This window comes from Sebastes fasciatus, chromosome 2, assembly GCF_043250625.1.
Source record: "Sebastes fasciatus isolate fSebFas1 chromosome 2, fSebFas1.pri, whole genome shotgun sequence".
NCBI classification, from domain to species: Eukaryota; Metazoa; Chordata; class Actinopteri; order Perciformes; family Sebastidae; genus Sebastes; species Sebastes fasciatus.
In genome coordinates, this window is record NC_133796.1 from 37,167,013 (window position 1) to 37,185,422 (window position 18,410).

Genomic DNA, 18,410 nt, shown 5'->3' on the forward strand with positions numbered 1-18,410 from the left:
GACTCTCACTTATTTTGTCAGTTTCTTGTTCGTCTTAACTAGCCTCAGAAGAGACATTTCAGTCTAATTAACATTTTCTATGAATATTGCATGTCATGCAATTGGTAGCGTCAGGCTTAGTTAACTGACCCTTCCCTAAGTCTCGCATTCAAATGCAGACTGGCCAATCATGGCGTAGCATCGGCCAGCTCAGATTTCAAGCTATTCATGGCTAAACGTTGTGGCTGAGGCACGTGTAATAGTGATACTCGTTACCCAGAGAGGTTCGAGGGAGATGTATGTTTCTAAAACGTTACGTTTCGACATAAAAACCCGAGGAGCTAACATTAGCAGAGTAAGTTAACACATCATAAACTACCATTAGCCCTATGTTATGCAAGCTACTGGAGGTATACTGGATGTATACACATGCTGCTTTTGCTTTTTAATGATTGGAACAGTCAATAAAAACCTACCCGGCTTCACAGGAAAGGTTTTTCCTTAATTGTATTGTCTTTTGTCTCAATCGCTAGGTGATGTGGTGTTTCACTTTTACACTGTGATCTGTAGGCTTTAGCTTCTTTCTTTATCTTTTGAACCTGTTTTTCGCTGCTGAATAAGTTTGACATCGTGGATATGTCCTTGAAATGCATATTGTAGACCCTTCTGTCTGCTTCTCTCTGAAATCACTTTTCCAAAAATTACACAATATGTATTCAGGGAGTGCAGTTAGTGACAGTGAGGGCTCCATGCTAGCTCTGACAGCTTGACGGGGTAGCAGCGGGGGGGGCAGGGCTTAGCGAAGGGTCAATGTTACATTCCTCAAGTTGGGTATTTTTTTCTGAATCTGAATCCAGTATTGAATCTCATTATGAACTCAGTAGTTGTAACAGAAGGTTTTAACATAAACCCCTTAAAAAATGTATTGAATGAATATCAAAGACTATTAATACCAACAATTAAAACACGTTGTTCCATATAGATTACATCCCAGTAAGTGTTTACTTGGTGTTTTGCAGGTCAAAACGCATGTAGATATTAAAACTGAGCCAAATTGTGTTAAGTTTTCTTAGATGTCTGAGTCACACACAGCCAATGGTTCCACAGCATTTCAGGGACTATATTTGAACTGGTGGTTATGAACTGCTTTACACTGAAATATAGCCGTTGAAATGCTTTTAAATCAACAGCTATGCATATGTAAAGATGGTAAAATGTAGCCCATCTTTATAACCTGGATGTCTTGACATCTTTTGACCTGCAAATCAAGACCATACTTCATGGGAGATGCTAACCTTTCCTGGATGTTTTCACTGTTTTTGCTAATAAAAATAGAGAGGACATAAAAAGATTCAATGAGAGATTGGTTTGACTTTGAACTTGACTATAATCAGAGTGTTTTATCAGCTTGGGATCAGATCCAAAATGAAATGAGCTATCAAAAAACACAGCCCTGCACATTCCCACGAATCATTCCCATGATGCACAGCTTTCTGTGCTTTCCTGTTAGCCGTTGAGCCGTTGTGATGTGTCTTGATTTTTATTCATTTTACCACACTCGGAAGAAAACTTTTGAAATGGTATATAAAAAGCAATGGAATTGCTGTATAAAAGCCATAATTGCCTTTAGGACATCGTTTACTGTGATTATGCATTCTTCAGAGCAGTGGGCGGTACTCAGCTGTGCCTCACATCACAGCACCACCATACCTATAATCACAGGAGATAATGTTGACTCAGGCATTATTGCTAAACTCTACATCTATGTGTAGGTTGTTGGGAATCTGTAGAGGAATCTATAAAGGGCATTATGGCATTTGCAGAAAGTGGCTGCTTGCTGAAGAGGCAGAAACATGGTACCCGTAGTCTGAGCATACTCTTCCTATCAGAGGCTCTCACTGGAGTTGATGGCTGGTTGCTGCTGCAGGCCACGGCAGACACATAGTACACAACACAGATGGTGAAATAAGGCACCAACGGCTGCAGTCAAAACAGTGAATGTGTCATAATGACATTTGGGCCATAAGTTATGATTTTTTTTTGCAGGCATCGATGCTGTCACTCCTCATAAGACACACTTAGCGGTAATGAACCGTAGTGGGTCGACAGGCACACGCGAGCCGATACAGCCTCTTCATACATCCCCACATTAATATTTGTTGATTTAGAAATGCAGACTTGTGAATGACACAGAGCAGGATTCGCTGAATAATCCCCTTTCTGGTGCACAAAGGCATAACTTAAGCTGCTACAGTGAATACTAAGTCTCTCCAGCCTGGCATGCATTGGACTCTTTCACACCCGAGCAGTTCGACTCGTTCAGATCGGCCTGTCTCTTGACTCGACACAAACACATGTTTCGTGGAGGTACCACTGGAAAGATACAGAGTGCTATCTATCAAAATGGAGCCAGCTGGAAGTCGGCTTTATCTCGAGCTGCATCCCCACTCGCTTATTTATGTCACACAGAGACGTACTTTACATATACATATACAGGAATGCACTTAATCCTTCTGTATTAGTTAAGATAAAAAAGGGCAGGCCTGGAGGGACTATTTTCACTTCGTCCAGACGGAACCTCAGCCATAATTTATCGCCACTCCCAACACCAATCCTCATATCACACAGAGAGAAGTATGCAGAAGGCCAAGACGACAATATAAATTGATGAAACAACAAAACAGTGCCCCCGTATTGTAAAGCATATCCCTCAAAAACATAGACTGTCCCCATCAATCGCTAAAAAGGATAAGTACAATGGAGAAGATAGTAATTTGGAAATGAATCCGCATTTTTGCTGTTGACAGATCGAATCCCAAGGCTTTTAAAAAAAAAGGCATAAATCTACCCCAGTTCATAGTTTCAACAAAGAAAGGTCTGTCGTAGTTTAACACACTGGTTCCCAAACTGGGGGTCCTGACCCCTATTAGGGGTCATCAAAAATTCGAGGGGGGTCGCGAGACCATCTTGATTTTAAGGGGTGTAAGAAAACCTTTTTGAAAATACACACACATGGCCTATATCTCAGCATTTCATTCATTTCTGTGAATAGAACTAAATGACATTGATATTTTTTGATAGTTTTAAAGTTATAATTAGGGCTGTCAATTGATTAAAACAGTTAATCACGATTAATCGCATGATTGTTCATAGTTAATCACGATTAATCACAAATTAATCACACATTTTTTTACGTACCTTAAAGGGAAATTTGTGAAGTATTTAATACTCTTATCAACATGGGAGTGGGCAAATATGCTGCTTTATGCAAATGTTTGTATATATTTATTATTATAAATCAATTAACAACACAAAACAATGACAAATATTGTCCAGAAACCCTCACAGGTACTGCATTTATCATAAAAAAATACGCTCAAATCATAACATCCAAACTGCAGCCCAACAGGCAACAACAGCTGTCAGTGTGTCAGTGTGCTGACTTGACTATGACTTGCCCCAAAACTGCATGTGATTATCATAAAGTGGACATGTCAAGTGGAGACTCGTGGGTACCCAAAGAACCCATTTTCATTCACATATATTGAGGTCAAAGGTCAAGGGACCCCTGTGCAAATGGCCATGCCAGTTTTTCCTCACCAAAATTTAGCGTAAGTTTGGAGCGTTATTTAACCTCCTTCACAACAAGCTGGTGTGACATGGTTGGTACCAATGGATTCCTGAGTTTTTCTTGTTTCATATGATGCCAGTATCTTCATTCCAGATTTAAAACTAAATGGATTTTTAAGAGGTTAATAGAAAATCGCAGGTTGCGTTAATGCATTAAAGAAACTAGTGGTGTTAAAACAAATTTGTGCTAACACGTTATTTCGCGTTAACTTTGACAACCCTAATATAATATGAAATATGGATTAAATATGCCACTTAGTCAGGGGTTGTCAGTTTACTCAGTGATATAAAAGAGGTCCCTTATGGAAAAAGGTTGGGAACCACTAGTTTAACAAACAGCATCATAATAGGAAGAGAGGTTTAGGCTGGTCAGAAGGTTACTCAGTCATTCATTAAATAAAAGGGTGAAGCTGGACAAAAGCTAAATAATTTCATCTCTATATCTGTGTTGTTGGAACCAGATAAAATTTTGTATTTTGCTTGTTGTGCATTTTTTTTTTGTCCATTAATCATTTGTCGACTAATTGTTATTGTAATTAATTGTAATGAGTTTTGGAAATGAATTATGCATCCTAGTTTGACTGACAGGTAATTTGACATGTGAAACATGCAGTTTATTCCACACAGGCGTGTGACTGGTCCTTAGAATTACTCGGTGATTAACATCCCACCATGCTTAGTGTTGTGTGTAAAGTCTCTGGGCAGACCCAGTTGCTCATTATTTTGGCTCCTGTGGCTCGAAGAAGGAATCCGTGACTTTTATAGAGGGCTGATTGTTGGGAGTGCGTTTCGCTGGAGCTTCCGTGATGTACATTGTTTGACTTAATGATGTTAAACGATTGGGAAATGTGGCTAAGGGGAAAACAAATGGCTTGAAAATATTGAAATGACATAACCACCTGGGAGGAACAGGCGCATAGTCCTCTACTGTGATGTTGTGTGCATTATTTCTAAATGCAAGAAAGAAAAAAAAGAAAAACCAGACAAGGCACTATGAATCAATTCACTACAAATGTTTGTCTGAGGTGTAAGAAGGCAGCTTGTCACAAGAAATTTAGAGAGCAATATTATGGTGGAACTGCATCGCGTTAAGCCCTTATTATTTGTAAATTACCCCTTTTGCGCAGCAGTTTGTGCAAGAACAAAAGCAGTGATTTACTGAGGAGGAAAAAAAACAAAAAACCTTGGATGGTTAGATGAGTCACCGTTCACCCTGTTCTGAGCCAGTGGTTGACTACATGTGTGTCACGCATGAAAAGAAATCTATTCGCCCAAGTGCTTATTTCCCACAGTGAAGGCTTCTGTCAGAGCTGTTCTGGTGAGTGGCCCTGGCACGGTTTACATCCATTTGGTCCCCTTAGCAGGCAGGTAAATGCCAGAACTACAACACCTGTCAGAGGGAACACATTTATTACTCTTTGCTGTTTCTGTCCTGATGACTGAGGGATATTACAAGGTGACAAACCCAAATCCACAGGCCATGATGGGTCCCTGGGTTGTTTGATGGAACATGGAAATCATGTTTACCACCCTGGCAGTAATGGACACCAGTCCTCAACCAAGCAGAACACTATACACTTACTCTACAAACCATCTTTGAAATTCAAATCGTGGAACTTCTGGTTAAAAATACTTCTCCAGTTGAGCTTCAGTCTTTTTTTTCCAGAATCTCAAAGCCCAGTGTAGCAGCTCAGGTGGCTCATGTTGACCCAATGCCCTATTGAGACACTTCTTGGTGTGTGGCCTTAATTTTAGCAGTTATCAGCGTATTACGGTGCACTGAAATAATCCAGACCTGGAAGCATAAACTAGTCATACTGAAAAATGAATTATTATGGTGCAGTGATTTTTTTTTCTGCATATCATACATTTGTGAGAACATCACTAATGACTTGATTTAAGAAATTTTTTATACTTCAAATTATCATTTCTCTCTGAGTTTTCAGACATTTAAAGAGCCCACTGATACTAAGGAATAAATGGTGTGATGTGTAACAGACACTAATCTCCCTACTATTAACAGAACCCTCTGCTAAAATGCCTATGTGGTATTTAAAATGATTCAATCCACCATTCAATCATCAAACTCCCAAACCCAATCAAGCAGACTATAGGTGAAATAAAATGGGTATGGGTTATGCTTATGAATGCAAATATTGTGCTAACCAACCCCTAAATGGCAGGCCCAGTCTTAAACACTCCAACTGTGTCCTTGATTTTACAGGCAAGGCTGTAAAATCGCCAGATGTGCTGTATGAAAGTGTACACTTGAGGGACGAAACCGGTTCAGGTTTAAGTGGAAAGGCTTTTGCCTGCAGCAGCAGCAGCACTAGCAAATTTCAGATGGGATATGTCTGCTCCAAAATGCAGCCTCCCTCTTACCCATTTCAGCCAACACACAAGTATTTTCAGCATCAAAGCATTTCAGCACCTCCCACTGATGGACAGCTCCTATTCACATTTTTCTAAAAAAAAAAAAAAAAAAAAGAGGCTGTATTGCCAAAGCAACAACTCTAAGAGTTGACAGTTTACATTTTTTTTTTTTAAATGCACACAGTAGTTTCTGGTTAACCTGTGGTAGAGGGGAAAGATGACAACCTCATTTCTGAGTTCATCACCCATCACCATGGCTTTACTGGGGTTTTTGCAGACGTACTGGGTCAACAGGCAGAACCACAGAGAGAGAGAGAGAGGAAATGCATGATCAGATTCTGTAAAATCCAGCTTGACCTGAAGCTTTTGCTTCGCCACATTCCCACTCAAAGCGCCCTTTTCCTCAGGGCCATGCAGCCTGCCCACCTGGCCAATCCGGCGCTCTTGTTGCTGCAAACGTGTATGCTGAGAATACCTGAACTGAATTTGAATTACCATATGACGTAGGCCCCTTTTTCTAGCAGTAATGTCCTGCTGGCAACAGGGACTACCACAGACAGACACATACAGGCTCTATACCGAGGCGCTCAAACGCACAATTTGTTGCACCAGCTAAAACCCACCCACCTCCTCGACCCCCTTTTCTGTCCCTATCCATCTTCATCTCCATCTATATATCTCACACACACACACACACTCAGTAGCACACGAACGAAGGATGCGACAGCTATCATAACCTTTACCTATATAGAGATGAAAATAGGCATAATCAAACATTAAAAAGTATTTTTTTCTTTTTGCATTGAAGTCCTGTGAGCCATGCAGCCTGCAAAATCACGCGTTATACATGGCGATGCATGGATCGGTGAGGTGCATAGACGCGCATATCACACTGAATAGGCGCAATTGGACTGGATTCAATAATAAGAAAAAGACATACTTACGCATTTTCTCGAATAAATGAAATCGAGGTTGGAGGAGAAACCAGCAGGGCCCCGGTGGTCCCCGTTTTCAAGATTTTTTGCAGCAGGACGAGCGAGGCGCAGATCTCCATGTGAAAGAGAAGAGGATCGGAGGATCGGAGGTGCTGCTGCTGCTGCTGCTGCAGTCCGCGCGTCTCTCTCGATCACAAGTCAAGATGCTCGCCTGCGAAAAATGCCAAACATTCAGGAAGAGTTGCGTGGAGGATGATGTGGTGGTGGTGGTGTGCGCCGGCCACCATTACCCCCCTCGGATGATGTGATGAAAAAGCCCCCCTTCAGAGGGACCCAGCAGTATAACCCCCCACTGGACCTGAAGAGATCCCTCTGGACTGGAGGAGGAGGAAATCCTGCAGAGTTTTTGGATGGGGGGATCAAGTCTGTGTATAGGCCTCCTTCTTTCTCCCCCCCCCCCCAAAAAAAAAAAACAGTCACAGTCCAAAAAAAAAAATTACTCCCACCGGTGGTTTCCTTTTGGGAAAAATCAAATCCAACAAATTAAAAAAAAAAAATACAACCAAAGTGGATCTTTTGGATTTCAAGCTGTGTTTTTTTCCTTCATTCACTCCAAATAACCAGTGTAAACAGACATGACAATTAATTACCTATGTAAAGCATTGGTAAGGTCAGCGCAGAAAGGGGGTACAGAAGCGTCCTATACCACCAAAAAAAAAAAAAAACACCCTGAGAACGCCTATTGGATAGAATTAAGGATATCCGTCCCACTGCAACCATCACACGCGTCGCATCAGGACAAATGGGTTGCCATGGATGGGCTGCTCTACAAAAAAAAAAAAAAAATCGCAGAGCATATGGCAATACACTGTTTTCTAAATCAAGTATAGAATGGAGAAGGAAGGATCCACGGGATGCTGTGTTTTTTTTCTTCCAACCCCCCCAAAAAAGCAATCCTGTGTATTGATTACATAAGCGCACAAAGCTATTAGTAATAATTCCGCTTGTCAGAGAGAGAGTGTGTCCGATCCGGGTGCTGGTGGTGTGGCAGCAGCATCAGCAGTAGCATCATCCGTGTGTTGCAAATAAAGCGCGTTTTTGTGTCTGTGTGTGTGTGTGTGTGTGTGTGCCACCGGCTCCTAATGGTTCCCCCGCTCGCTGCAGTCCATGACTTGAATAGCGAGCACGTTGAAATCACGGTCTCCAGGCACAGATCTGCGAGTCACGTGTGTGTGTGTGTGTGTGTGTGTGTGTGTGCGTGCGTGTGCAATAGGTAGGTGCGCGCGTGTGTGTGTGTGCCTGTGTAGGCGTGAGCGTGCACCCCATATCGCCCAGGGACCACTTTAACTTTGACCACTTTTGCCTGTGCGTGTCCATCTGCCCATTTAAATCGCCCAGCGGTCGTTAATTATCAGGGATCAATCGCATTAACGCATAAAGCCCAGATCTGATGTCTCTGTGTGAGAGTGTGTGTGTGTGTGCGTGCATGTGTGCATGTAAGATTCAATTGTTGATGAGGTATGGTTGCCACCTACAGGCGTTAAGTCTCCATCCAGTCATCCAAAACGCACCATTTCTACAGTCTGCATCCACAAATACATTCAACATGTATAGAGGCTCTTATCAGCTCTCCACATTAAAAGCACAGCTAGAATAATGTGTGCATGTGTGTCCACCATGTGTTCACATCAGCTACAAAATAGTAAACCATGGTTAATTCTTTGGACTTACTGGATGGAACATTACAATAATTTAACCACTTGCTGTTTTTTAGTGAGCATTTTTTTAAATGCAACCAATTTATTCCTTTGACAAATGCTGTCAGACAAAAGTAACCTAGGCAACCCCCTGAAACCTGCTGGTTTTCCTTTACTGGGGATGCACACATAAGGAGTAAACTTAATTTAATGCAATGGGCCACTGTGGAAGACAGGTTGGCACTTATAGGTAAGGAGGTTTAGTGACATGCAGACCTTCAGAGGGGACAAGTGAGTGTGCATTCATTTCATCCGAGATGAACAGCGTGTCTCATTAGACGGGCATAATGGACCACAAGTCGGCGACGTGACAGAGTGGCTCCTGGTCACTGAGGCCACGCTGCTTTATGAGATTGAGGAAGACAGAGAGAGAGAGAACAAAGATGAATATAAATGAGTCATAGTGGGGTTGTATTAAAGGTTGTTTTGATTGCATAAAATAATAGAATGAGAGGTGAGTGAGAGAGCTTATAAAGTACCTTAAGTAAGTAATTACTGGTTAAGAAACTGCATAGATATGAAAAAAACAGAATGGGTAATTGGATAAATAATGAACACAGATGCTTCCAATGAGAGGTCACTGAATGGTTGACTCGGATGCTTCAAAGCTTCGACCGTTGCCATGGTAATGGACCTCCTAATCATTATTCGAATGCTTTGTTTTTGCTTAATGATTTTATATTATAAGTATGTAATAATAATGTATAAATCCCCCAAATAGCCCATGAAATAAGCAATAATCCCACAATATGATTCATTATTCATATTCATCATGAATTATTATTAGTTATTTTCAGAGGGACATCACTGTTTGTTATGTGTGGAGGTAAGTGTGTGTGGACAGTAGTGTGGCAGCGGCATCTAACAATGTTTCTCATTATTTTCTTGATTAATAATTTTGCCTATGAAAGGTCTGAAAATAGAGAAAATATTACAATATCCCAAAGCTCAAGTTGATATCATCAAAATCCTTGTTTTTCATTTAATTGGATTAAGAAAACCAGAAAATATTGTCATTTAAGAGGTTGAAACCGGTGTATTGTTGGCACTCTAGCCACACCAGCAGCTCTATGAGGCTGTAATGGACAAATTCAGAATTTTGACCTTGATGGAATTTCAGGGGATCAACAAACTTTAGAAAGGCCATACATGTCTGCACCAAATTGCATTGCAATCCACCCAACATTTGCTGAGACATTTTGCTCAAAACTAGGGATGCACAAATACGACTTTTTCAGTCCAGATACCGATCACGATACCTGGGCTTTGGGAAAAATCAAGCCTTAACCTATGACTGCAATCATTCTTTTATGTGCAAGGAAACATCAGGCCTGAATTAAACATTGCTTTCCTAACTTAGAAAAATAAAATGTGACCAATAAATACAGAGATATACATTTATTTAATTGTTCTTTATTATTGAAATTATAAATCGTACACCAGCGACTTGTAACTAAGGGGCGGCTGTGGCTCAGAGGGTAGAGCGGGTCGTCCCTAACCCTAACCCTAACCAATCGGAAAGTTGGTGGTTCGATCCGCGGCTGCTCCGGGTCACATGTCGATGTGTCCTTGAGCAAGACACTTAACCCCAAATTGCTGCCGAAGGCATAGCCATTGGTGTGTGAATGAATATTAAGATTAGATCCTGATGTGCAAAGTTGGCACCTTGCATAGCAGCCTCTGCCATCAGTTGGCGTGTGTGAATGGGTGAATGCTGACATGTAGTGTAAAGCGCTTTGAGTGGTCGGAAGACTAGAAAAGCGCTATATAAATACAAGTCCATTTACCATTTAACTTTGTAAAAATCTTCAAAATTAACAGGAATTACAATTCATATGTAAACCTTTTTAATGCAACAACAAATTGTATATGAACATAAACTTGAATTGAATATATCAGCCCCATTGTCACCCTTATCCGATCCAGCTATTTGAATCAGTATTGGCCCGATATTCGAGTATCCAGTATCGGTATCGGTGCATCCCTACTCAAAACCACGACTGTCAACCTACTAGTGCCACGAGAGAACCACTAGTAGGTGGGAACATAAACATCTAAACCAACATTTTTGACAATTTATCTAATAGTTGATTGAGAAACAGACCAACATAGACCAACCATCCTTAGAGCTTCGCCTAGCGTGGCTAAAAATGACTTAAATGATTATTCGTTTTTTTTAAATAGTTGCAGATTAATTTTCTGTTGATCGACTCATCAATTAATCAAGTAACTGTTTCAGCCCCACATAGGGAATATCTTTTGGGAGAATGGCGTTCAATCGTAGTTCAGAATCTAGTGGCCCCACACCTCAATACGACTTCTTTAATCCATCATCCATATCTATCTTTCGTATCAACACACGTGATTCTGTGATTTGTAACGTAAATCCAGTCCCTCATCTACTATACATCCAAATTAAAAAGAAAATAAAAGCTGGAAGAAATAATCGAATGCATTTATTCACTGTTTAATGAATAACTTTGAACTTCGTTTTAAATACAGCTGAGATGAAAAAGTGCGTGTGGGAGGATCATAATGAATAAAACTTTAAAAATGTGATTTCTGATCGAATCAAAGTCAAAGTTTCAAATCAGAGTCTCAACGTTAGAACTAAAGCTCAACCCTGTCCTTGTGCATCTATTTGTTGTTGTGAAATTCCTTTTAAACAAAACAGACATAAGTATGCACTGAAAAACACATTACTCATGAACTGATGCGCCACTTAATATGGTGGACAATAAACAATCTGACTCTGGTTCATAAATTCTTAAATCCCCTTTTTAATCAGTTATTTTGTTATCTTCAAGTGAAAGCAGTTCCTACACTCCTATAAGATATTTTAGTGCTTTTTCCAAATCTGTGAAAGTCAAAACTTTCCTCCTCATGCATAACTAAAAGGGTAGCTTGTCAAAACAAAAGCCAATTTCACATAGATTAAATATAATCCTGGTCTAAAAAGCTAAATCAGTGGAAATCTCATCTGAGAGTATTTCCGTTGCCTCGGATGAAGTCAGATCCAGGTGCACGAAACTGGACAATTGTGGGTTTCACATTACCTATACTGAGGCATAATTGGACTTTTACTTCAATATATTTTTCCATACGCTGCACTAATATTAATGTGGTAACAGTTACGTAAGTGTGGGAGACTTTCACAGTCTCCCCTACAAACATTAGCAATACATTTGATATATTTTCTGCTATCAGCATTTTATTCACGCTTTGATGAAATATGAATTTTAATTCCTCGAGATCTCCTGAGCAGAAAAATTAAAAATAAAAGCGCATGGAACAAGGAGGGAGGGATGCACACCCCGTGTTGCTGTAAATGAAAGCCTCAGCAGATCTGCACAATCAAATCAATGTCAACCACATGCTGCTCCAACAGAGTACTCCCTCATTACAATGTCTTTCATGCAATGACAATATGAATATACTGTATTTCATATTTAGCCCTATTTGAACCCATACAACAGCAATACTCAGTGTCAACGCCAAAGATTTCCAGCCCACAAATGACTTCTGGGCGGTAAATCAACACATGGAGTTTGAAGCACATTTGACAGCTTGACAGCTTCTATTACTTCTATTTTCGATGCAAAGGGCGAAGCTGGGAATGGTTTAGACCAGGCTCGTATTTCTATGCACTTTTCTAAAGGAATCCATCAAATATATTTGCATGGAAGAAGTTTGATTAACTGAATCATGATGCATATTAATAACATTTTTGACAAGATTAATTTCAGTTTTTTTATAGATAGATAGATCTGCAGTTAGCTTTAGGCAAGAAAACCACCAACTTAGGTTCAGGTAAAAAAACAAAACAGCTAGGTTAAGGAATATCAGCATGGTTGGGCTTGAGAAAAGTACGTAAACAAAGTCAAATATGTAAGGAAACAATGTAATGCGACTACGGAAAACATGTAACAAATGTCACAAAAAACATGGGAAATCGTCATGTGACAAATGTCACTATAACGTTACTTACAAAACACCTGTCTCTTGGTTAAAAGTCTGGTGATTGTTGCGTCATTTGTACGCCACGCAACCGTCCGCAGTTAGGTTTAGGCAAGAAAACCACTAACTTAGGTTCAGACAAGAAAAAAACACTTAGTTAGGTTAAGGGAAAACGTAATGGTTGGGCTTAAAATAAGTACGTAAACTAAGACAAATGCGTACGGAAACAACGTAACACAACAATAGAAAACACGTCACAAACGTCACAAAAAAACACGTAACAATTATCACGTGACAAATGTCACTAACGTAACTTGCAAAAAAAAACAAACAGTTGCCAAAAATGGTTTTGAACATCACTCTCTTGGTTAAAAGTCCGTTGTTTGTTGGACCCGTCCATCTCTTAACCCGCCCACCGTAAGTTTTCTTTCTCGCTTTTTATACTACGTCACTAACTCTTACCGAAACATTTATACACGGATGTGTTTACATTGCAGTCAGTACAGGATGGGGCTGGGAAATATATCAATATCATATCAATATTGTGATATGAGAATAGATATCTTCTTAGATTTTGGTTATTGTAATATGGCATAAGTGTTGTGTTTTCCTGGTTTTAAAGGCTGCATTACAGTAAAGTGATGTAATTGTCTGAACTTACAAGAGTGTTCTAGCTGTTCTTATTATTTTCCCCCACCCACTTAGTCATTATATCCACATTACTGATGATTATTTATCAAAAATCTCATTGTGTAAATATTTTGTGAAAGCACCAATGGTCAACCCTACAACATCGTCGCAATGTCGATATCAAGGTATTTGGTCAAAAATATCATATTTGATTTCCTCCATATCACCCAGCACAGGATACATGGCATGCAAATGACACATGGGAATCAAGAAAGGCTCACTATCGTGGCATTCTTACACCTTTTTGTGCAAATACGCTGGATAGATAGATAGATGTTTACTTTCAACCTTTATTCAGCCAGAAGAATGAGCCCAGTACAGCTTGAATACTTGATGAAAACACTCTCAAATATTGTCTCTGTCTACCATTTTGCTTTGGTCTTCTAAATGCAAATGCAGCCAGATGGATTTTAACTGAGGAAGCATTCTTAACAAAGGACTCTAACATGATTAGCAAAAAGCACAATGTGTATCACGTTTTGTTATCTTCAATGAACTTCAAATAGTTTTCACAAAGAAATGAGAAAGAATGTTGGAAATATGAAAAATCTGCTTTATGCTTCATTCAGTCTTTTGGGAGGAAGAAGGTTCTTCTCGCTGACTTATTTAGACATCCTGTCTTTAAAGTCTGTCAAACAAATTGAAGGACCCAGATGGGAAACGCTATGCAAAAGTGTTTAACAAATTATGGGCAGAGATGGCTTTAGTTGATTCTTTTTATCCCTCATTTTGGTCCATAGCCATTTTTCTGTCAAAATAGATTTGGCCTCTATATTTCTTTCTCTCTGTGAGACGTCTCTTTTCCGTCTTCCTTCTTTTCTATCTTCTTCCATCAGCCTATTGGGATCGTTGGATCGGCTGCTGTTGTAGCACATGTCCCAGACTGCTTTCTGGGACAAACTTCAAGAAGCCGGGCTGGAAAAAAGATGGAAGGGGAAATATGGTGGAGAGAGAGAGAGAGAGAGAGAGAGACGGAGAGAGAGGATCCTCTAGCACTACTGAGCCTCTTCAATTATTCAAATGGCCGCTGTCCCTCTGCACTTGTTCTCTCTGCTTGGTTTGAATATTAAAATGGCCGCCCCCAAAGAGACAGATATCCAGAAGATGAAGCCCACGCAGAGAGCAAAGGCTGAGTGTGCTTGACTCCTCGCATCCCCGCCACAGCAGTCGATGAACGGGAGACTATCTGTGCAACTGACTGCATGACTTTGAAGAGGGAAGTATTCCTGTCACGTTTGGCCTAAATTCCATTAAAGACAGGCTGAGGGACTGCATTATTAGCATCGAGTATGGCATTCTACCTGTCTCCCAGCAGACAGGCAACACCCACTCCTCTCAGAAGTGCACAGTGAAGTAGTGACAGAGGTCCTGATCCTTTCTTTGGGGGCTTGGCCTGGTCAGCATAGAGTCAGATGAGATTTTGTGACATGATCATGAACTTTGAAGATTGTGAGAGTTTATGATAATCCTCACGTGCAGCATTGATTGGACATCACATGTCTTAAATATATTTGTTAGAGGCAACTTCGCTAAAAAAATATTTGAATAAAGTGCAACAATTCCTTTCATGAGTTTGAATGAATTAAACCCAGATAATCAGGCTGCAGTTGAGGGTGGCCGTAGTTTAGGTGGTAGAGTGATTTGGCCAATACTGTTTTGGAAGGGTAGGGCAATGATGGAAGACATTCAGATCTTTTTCTTTAGTAGTAATATATAGTTAGATCTGTTGTCCCGAAGGGGGGGGGGGGGGGGGGGGGTATTAAGAATACATCCAATCTTTATTTCTCCTGTTTTGTTCGTTTTCCTACGAATGTCCAGCAACATGTGTCAATTTCCGCTCGTTAAATGCATAATCTTTTCAAATTAAACTTCCGTTGTCACAGGAAACAACTTCCTTCGGTTTAGGCAACAAAACTACTTGGTTAGGTTTAGGAAAAGATCGACTTGGTTAGGATTAGGCAACAAAATTACTTTGTTAGGTTTGGGCAACAGTACGTAGTTAGGCTCAGGAAGAGATTGTGGTTTGGCTTAAAATAAATCCGGAAGTGGCGTAACTTAAGTACGTAAATTACAAACAAATCAACGTTGACTTCTGATTTCACAAGGGACACGAACACCAGTCTCCTGGGCGAAAGTCCGGTATTTTTTGACCCACCCATCCACCCGACCTCCTCCCTACGGGGTGTTTGCCGCTCTTTATATTTCCTGGTTCACGATTACGTGACTTACACACAAATTGATTTGTGGGATATACACAAATTACAGTGTTTACATACATTTATGCCACTGCCAGTATCCCAGCTCACAACAGTGTCCGCGAGGCAGTTTGTTTAAGGCTCCTGTGGCAGCCATACAACAATGTAAAAATGCTTATATTTTATAAAAGTATCATATGTTTTGTATGTAAAATCTGAATCTGCAAAGTAATAATATCTGTCAAATATATGTAGTGATCTAAAAATTACAATTTCCCTCTAAACTATAGTGAAGTATAAATTAGAATAAAATTGACATACTCAAATAAATGACCTTAAAATTGCACTTACTGTAAGTACAGGACTTGGGTACATGTACATAGTTATGTTCCACCACTGGGGTGGTTAATTCCCTGCCTCCTCCTGTCAGTGTGTCGAAGATGGCACTTATTTCAAATACAATGGACCCCAGACAGTAATGAAAATTTGGATTACATGGAATTATGCAATTGAGACACAAAACGGTGACTAATGAGAGTGTCTTAGTAAGGTGCTGTTGGGCCACCGCAAGAAACCAGAACAGTTTCCGTGCAGCTTGGCATAGACTCTCCAAGTCTCTGGAACTCTACTTGAAGGATGATCATCATTCATCAAAATGATATTCCCTCATGTGGTGTTTTGTTGATGGCGGTGGAGAGCGCTCCCTGAAGCTGGGCAGACACTCTATGGATTAATTTCTGCCAGATCGTCTGTCGTATGACATGCAGTCCGAGGGGGGGTCACGCACCTGATGAATTGCCTGAATGATCAACGATCTGGATCTCAGATGATCGGTTGGACTTCTGTCATGTCAGAAATTTTGGTTGGATGTCTTGGCAGTTTGAGCAGTTTAACAGTCCAATTTCCCACACGACTACTGTCAAAAGACACATTTTAAACTGTAGGGAGCTTGTTTTTACTGGAGTAGTATTTTACATGTACAAACTGTAGTTTTGACTGAGACTACTGTGACATAAAACTAAACTTCACTGCAGAACAGACGGACCATATTGTCTGCATCGTTCAGCAATCTGCGGCTTCATATTTTTCCTTTTTCCTCTTTTTGTTCATAGTAGAATTGCTTAAAGTAATGCTGCCTTTCTCTCTTTTTGGGGAAGGCACTTTAAAAAAAATAAATCTCATATAACTGATGTTATTGCAGCTACGCTAACTTCTTCAGTAGCCCCCATTGTTGTTTAGAACGAACCGTCGGCTCTCCATGTCGCGTCTGTCACACCAACCTAAACCACGCCCGTAGCTGCTAGTAGCACCTCACAGGACACTGATTGGCGGTCACTGGCTGGCCGGACACAAACTCATTATTTGAACCCTGACAAGATGGATTTTCATGTAATATGTGATTCCGCGATTCTCACGTGAAATCGCGATGATCCAGCCGCCGTGCAAGGTAACCACGCCTTGGCAGATCAATTGATCCGTACCATAAATTGTATATAAAAATGGACGACGCGTTTCCACATCCTCCCACTGTACAGAAGTGAAGCCAAAATATCCCGGATACGGGAGCTGCCATCTTGAGATTTTGACATCATTTGGAGCCAGAGTCTGCGCACTAGTGATCGGGTATCGAGGTCACCCAATCCCAAGCCGAGCAAGGCCGCAGCTTGTCAGCAAGAGAGACTCACTGCTGCCAATCATGATGTCTTATCCCCTTTTTATAGCATCAAATAACTAATTATAACTAATCTTATTAGAAACATTAACACTTGAACATACATCAGCATGATAAGAACTACCTAAAATGACAGAAACCATCTTTGGAAAAAAAACATTTGACTTTAATTTTTTTAGTTTGGCCCATGTCTCATCCACTAACATGGAGGAGGCAGGGTTTATGACCTATACTGCAACCAGCCACCAGGGGGCGATAGAGATGTTTTGGCCTCACTTTTGGGGAGCTGTCATGATGTCCATCTTTATATATACAGTCTATGATCCATACAGTGAGAGCATAAAAGTCTCAACTTCTGGCTGTGCAAAAAGGCAGGTTAAAATGTGTTGTGTAAGTTAACACGTCGTACATAAAACACTCAGTGTCTGCTCAGCATAACACTCCCAAATTTCCCACAGGTGTGACTGTGAAATCCATAGCATATGATTCACATCGTTTTCACGCCCATCAGACTACTTAATGTCCCCTTGCTCCCTGTATAGAAACATTTGCATTTTTTCTCCACTCATTTATTCACGTCATATGCATATGTTAAGGCTCAGAGTACAGGAGAGAGGGAAAACAACAACAACATAGCCTGCTCTATACCTTACCACTTTTAATTTGTTTGTGCATGTGGCTCAATAGAAACTCCCACCCCAAGGCATTTTATTTTGTATTTTTTATTCTACATTTCATTTTATTTTGTTAGTATTCAGTGATCACAGTGAGCAGCGTAGGAGGATGAACCTTAATGGACCGTGTTTCCTCTCATTACAGCAGTTCCAGATAACTGAAGTGGCATTTCTGTGTATGCATATTACACTAAAGCCCCTTTGTGGATTAAAGAAAACAATAACTCAGCTGGTGAAATGGCTGTGAAGGCTGGAAATGTTTCCACTCTGAAGTGAATGGAAAGGTGCCAGTTTAAGATGCTTCTGGGGGCAACAAGACCACTTCCGTTTTTTTAATGTGAAGACAAACAATCCTGAGAAAGGATTATAATATGAGGTATCAAAAAAAAATTATGTAAATATGTTTTTGTTTCATTAGTATCAAAATCAGGCTATCTGGCGTTAGTATGCAATACAAGTGCATGATAACGGTGTGTAGTATGCCACTGCAGTACTCTTGAGTCTTAAGAAAATAGCTAATATCTTTTTCTTTTAATGGTTTATAAAGA

General features: G+C 40.3%; 1 protein-coding gene and 1 long non-coding RNA gene across 3 annotated transcripts in view; one reads left to right on the forward strand and one right to left on the reverse strand.

The window, feature by feature from the left end:
* lrrc4cb (leucine rich repeat containing 4C, genome duplicate b) overlaps positions 1–8,093 on the reverse strand; it is a 54,233-nt gene extending 46,140 nt beyond the window's left edge. Inside the window, exon 1 of one of the 2 annotated variants that reach the window (XM_074622622.1) lies at positions 6,923–8,093. The gene's annotated coding sequence lies outside the window, so the exon portion shown is untranslated. The remainder of the gene's footprint in view (positions 1–6,922) is intronic. The other variant, XM_074622613.1, reaches the window with a different exon arrangement.
* Positions 1–18,410, forward strand: part of LOC141762141 (uncharacterized) — a 175,007-nt gene that overhangs the window by 133,762 nt on the left and 22,835 nt on the right. The gene's annotated exons all lie outside the window — the stretch shown is intronic.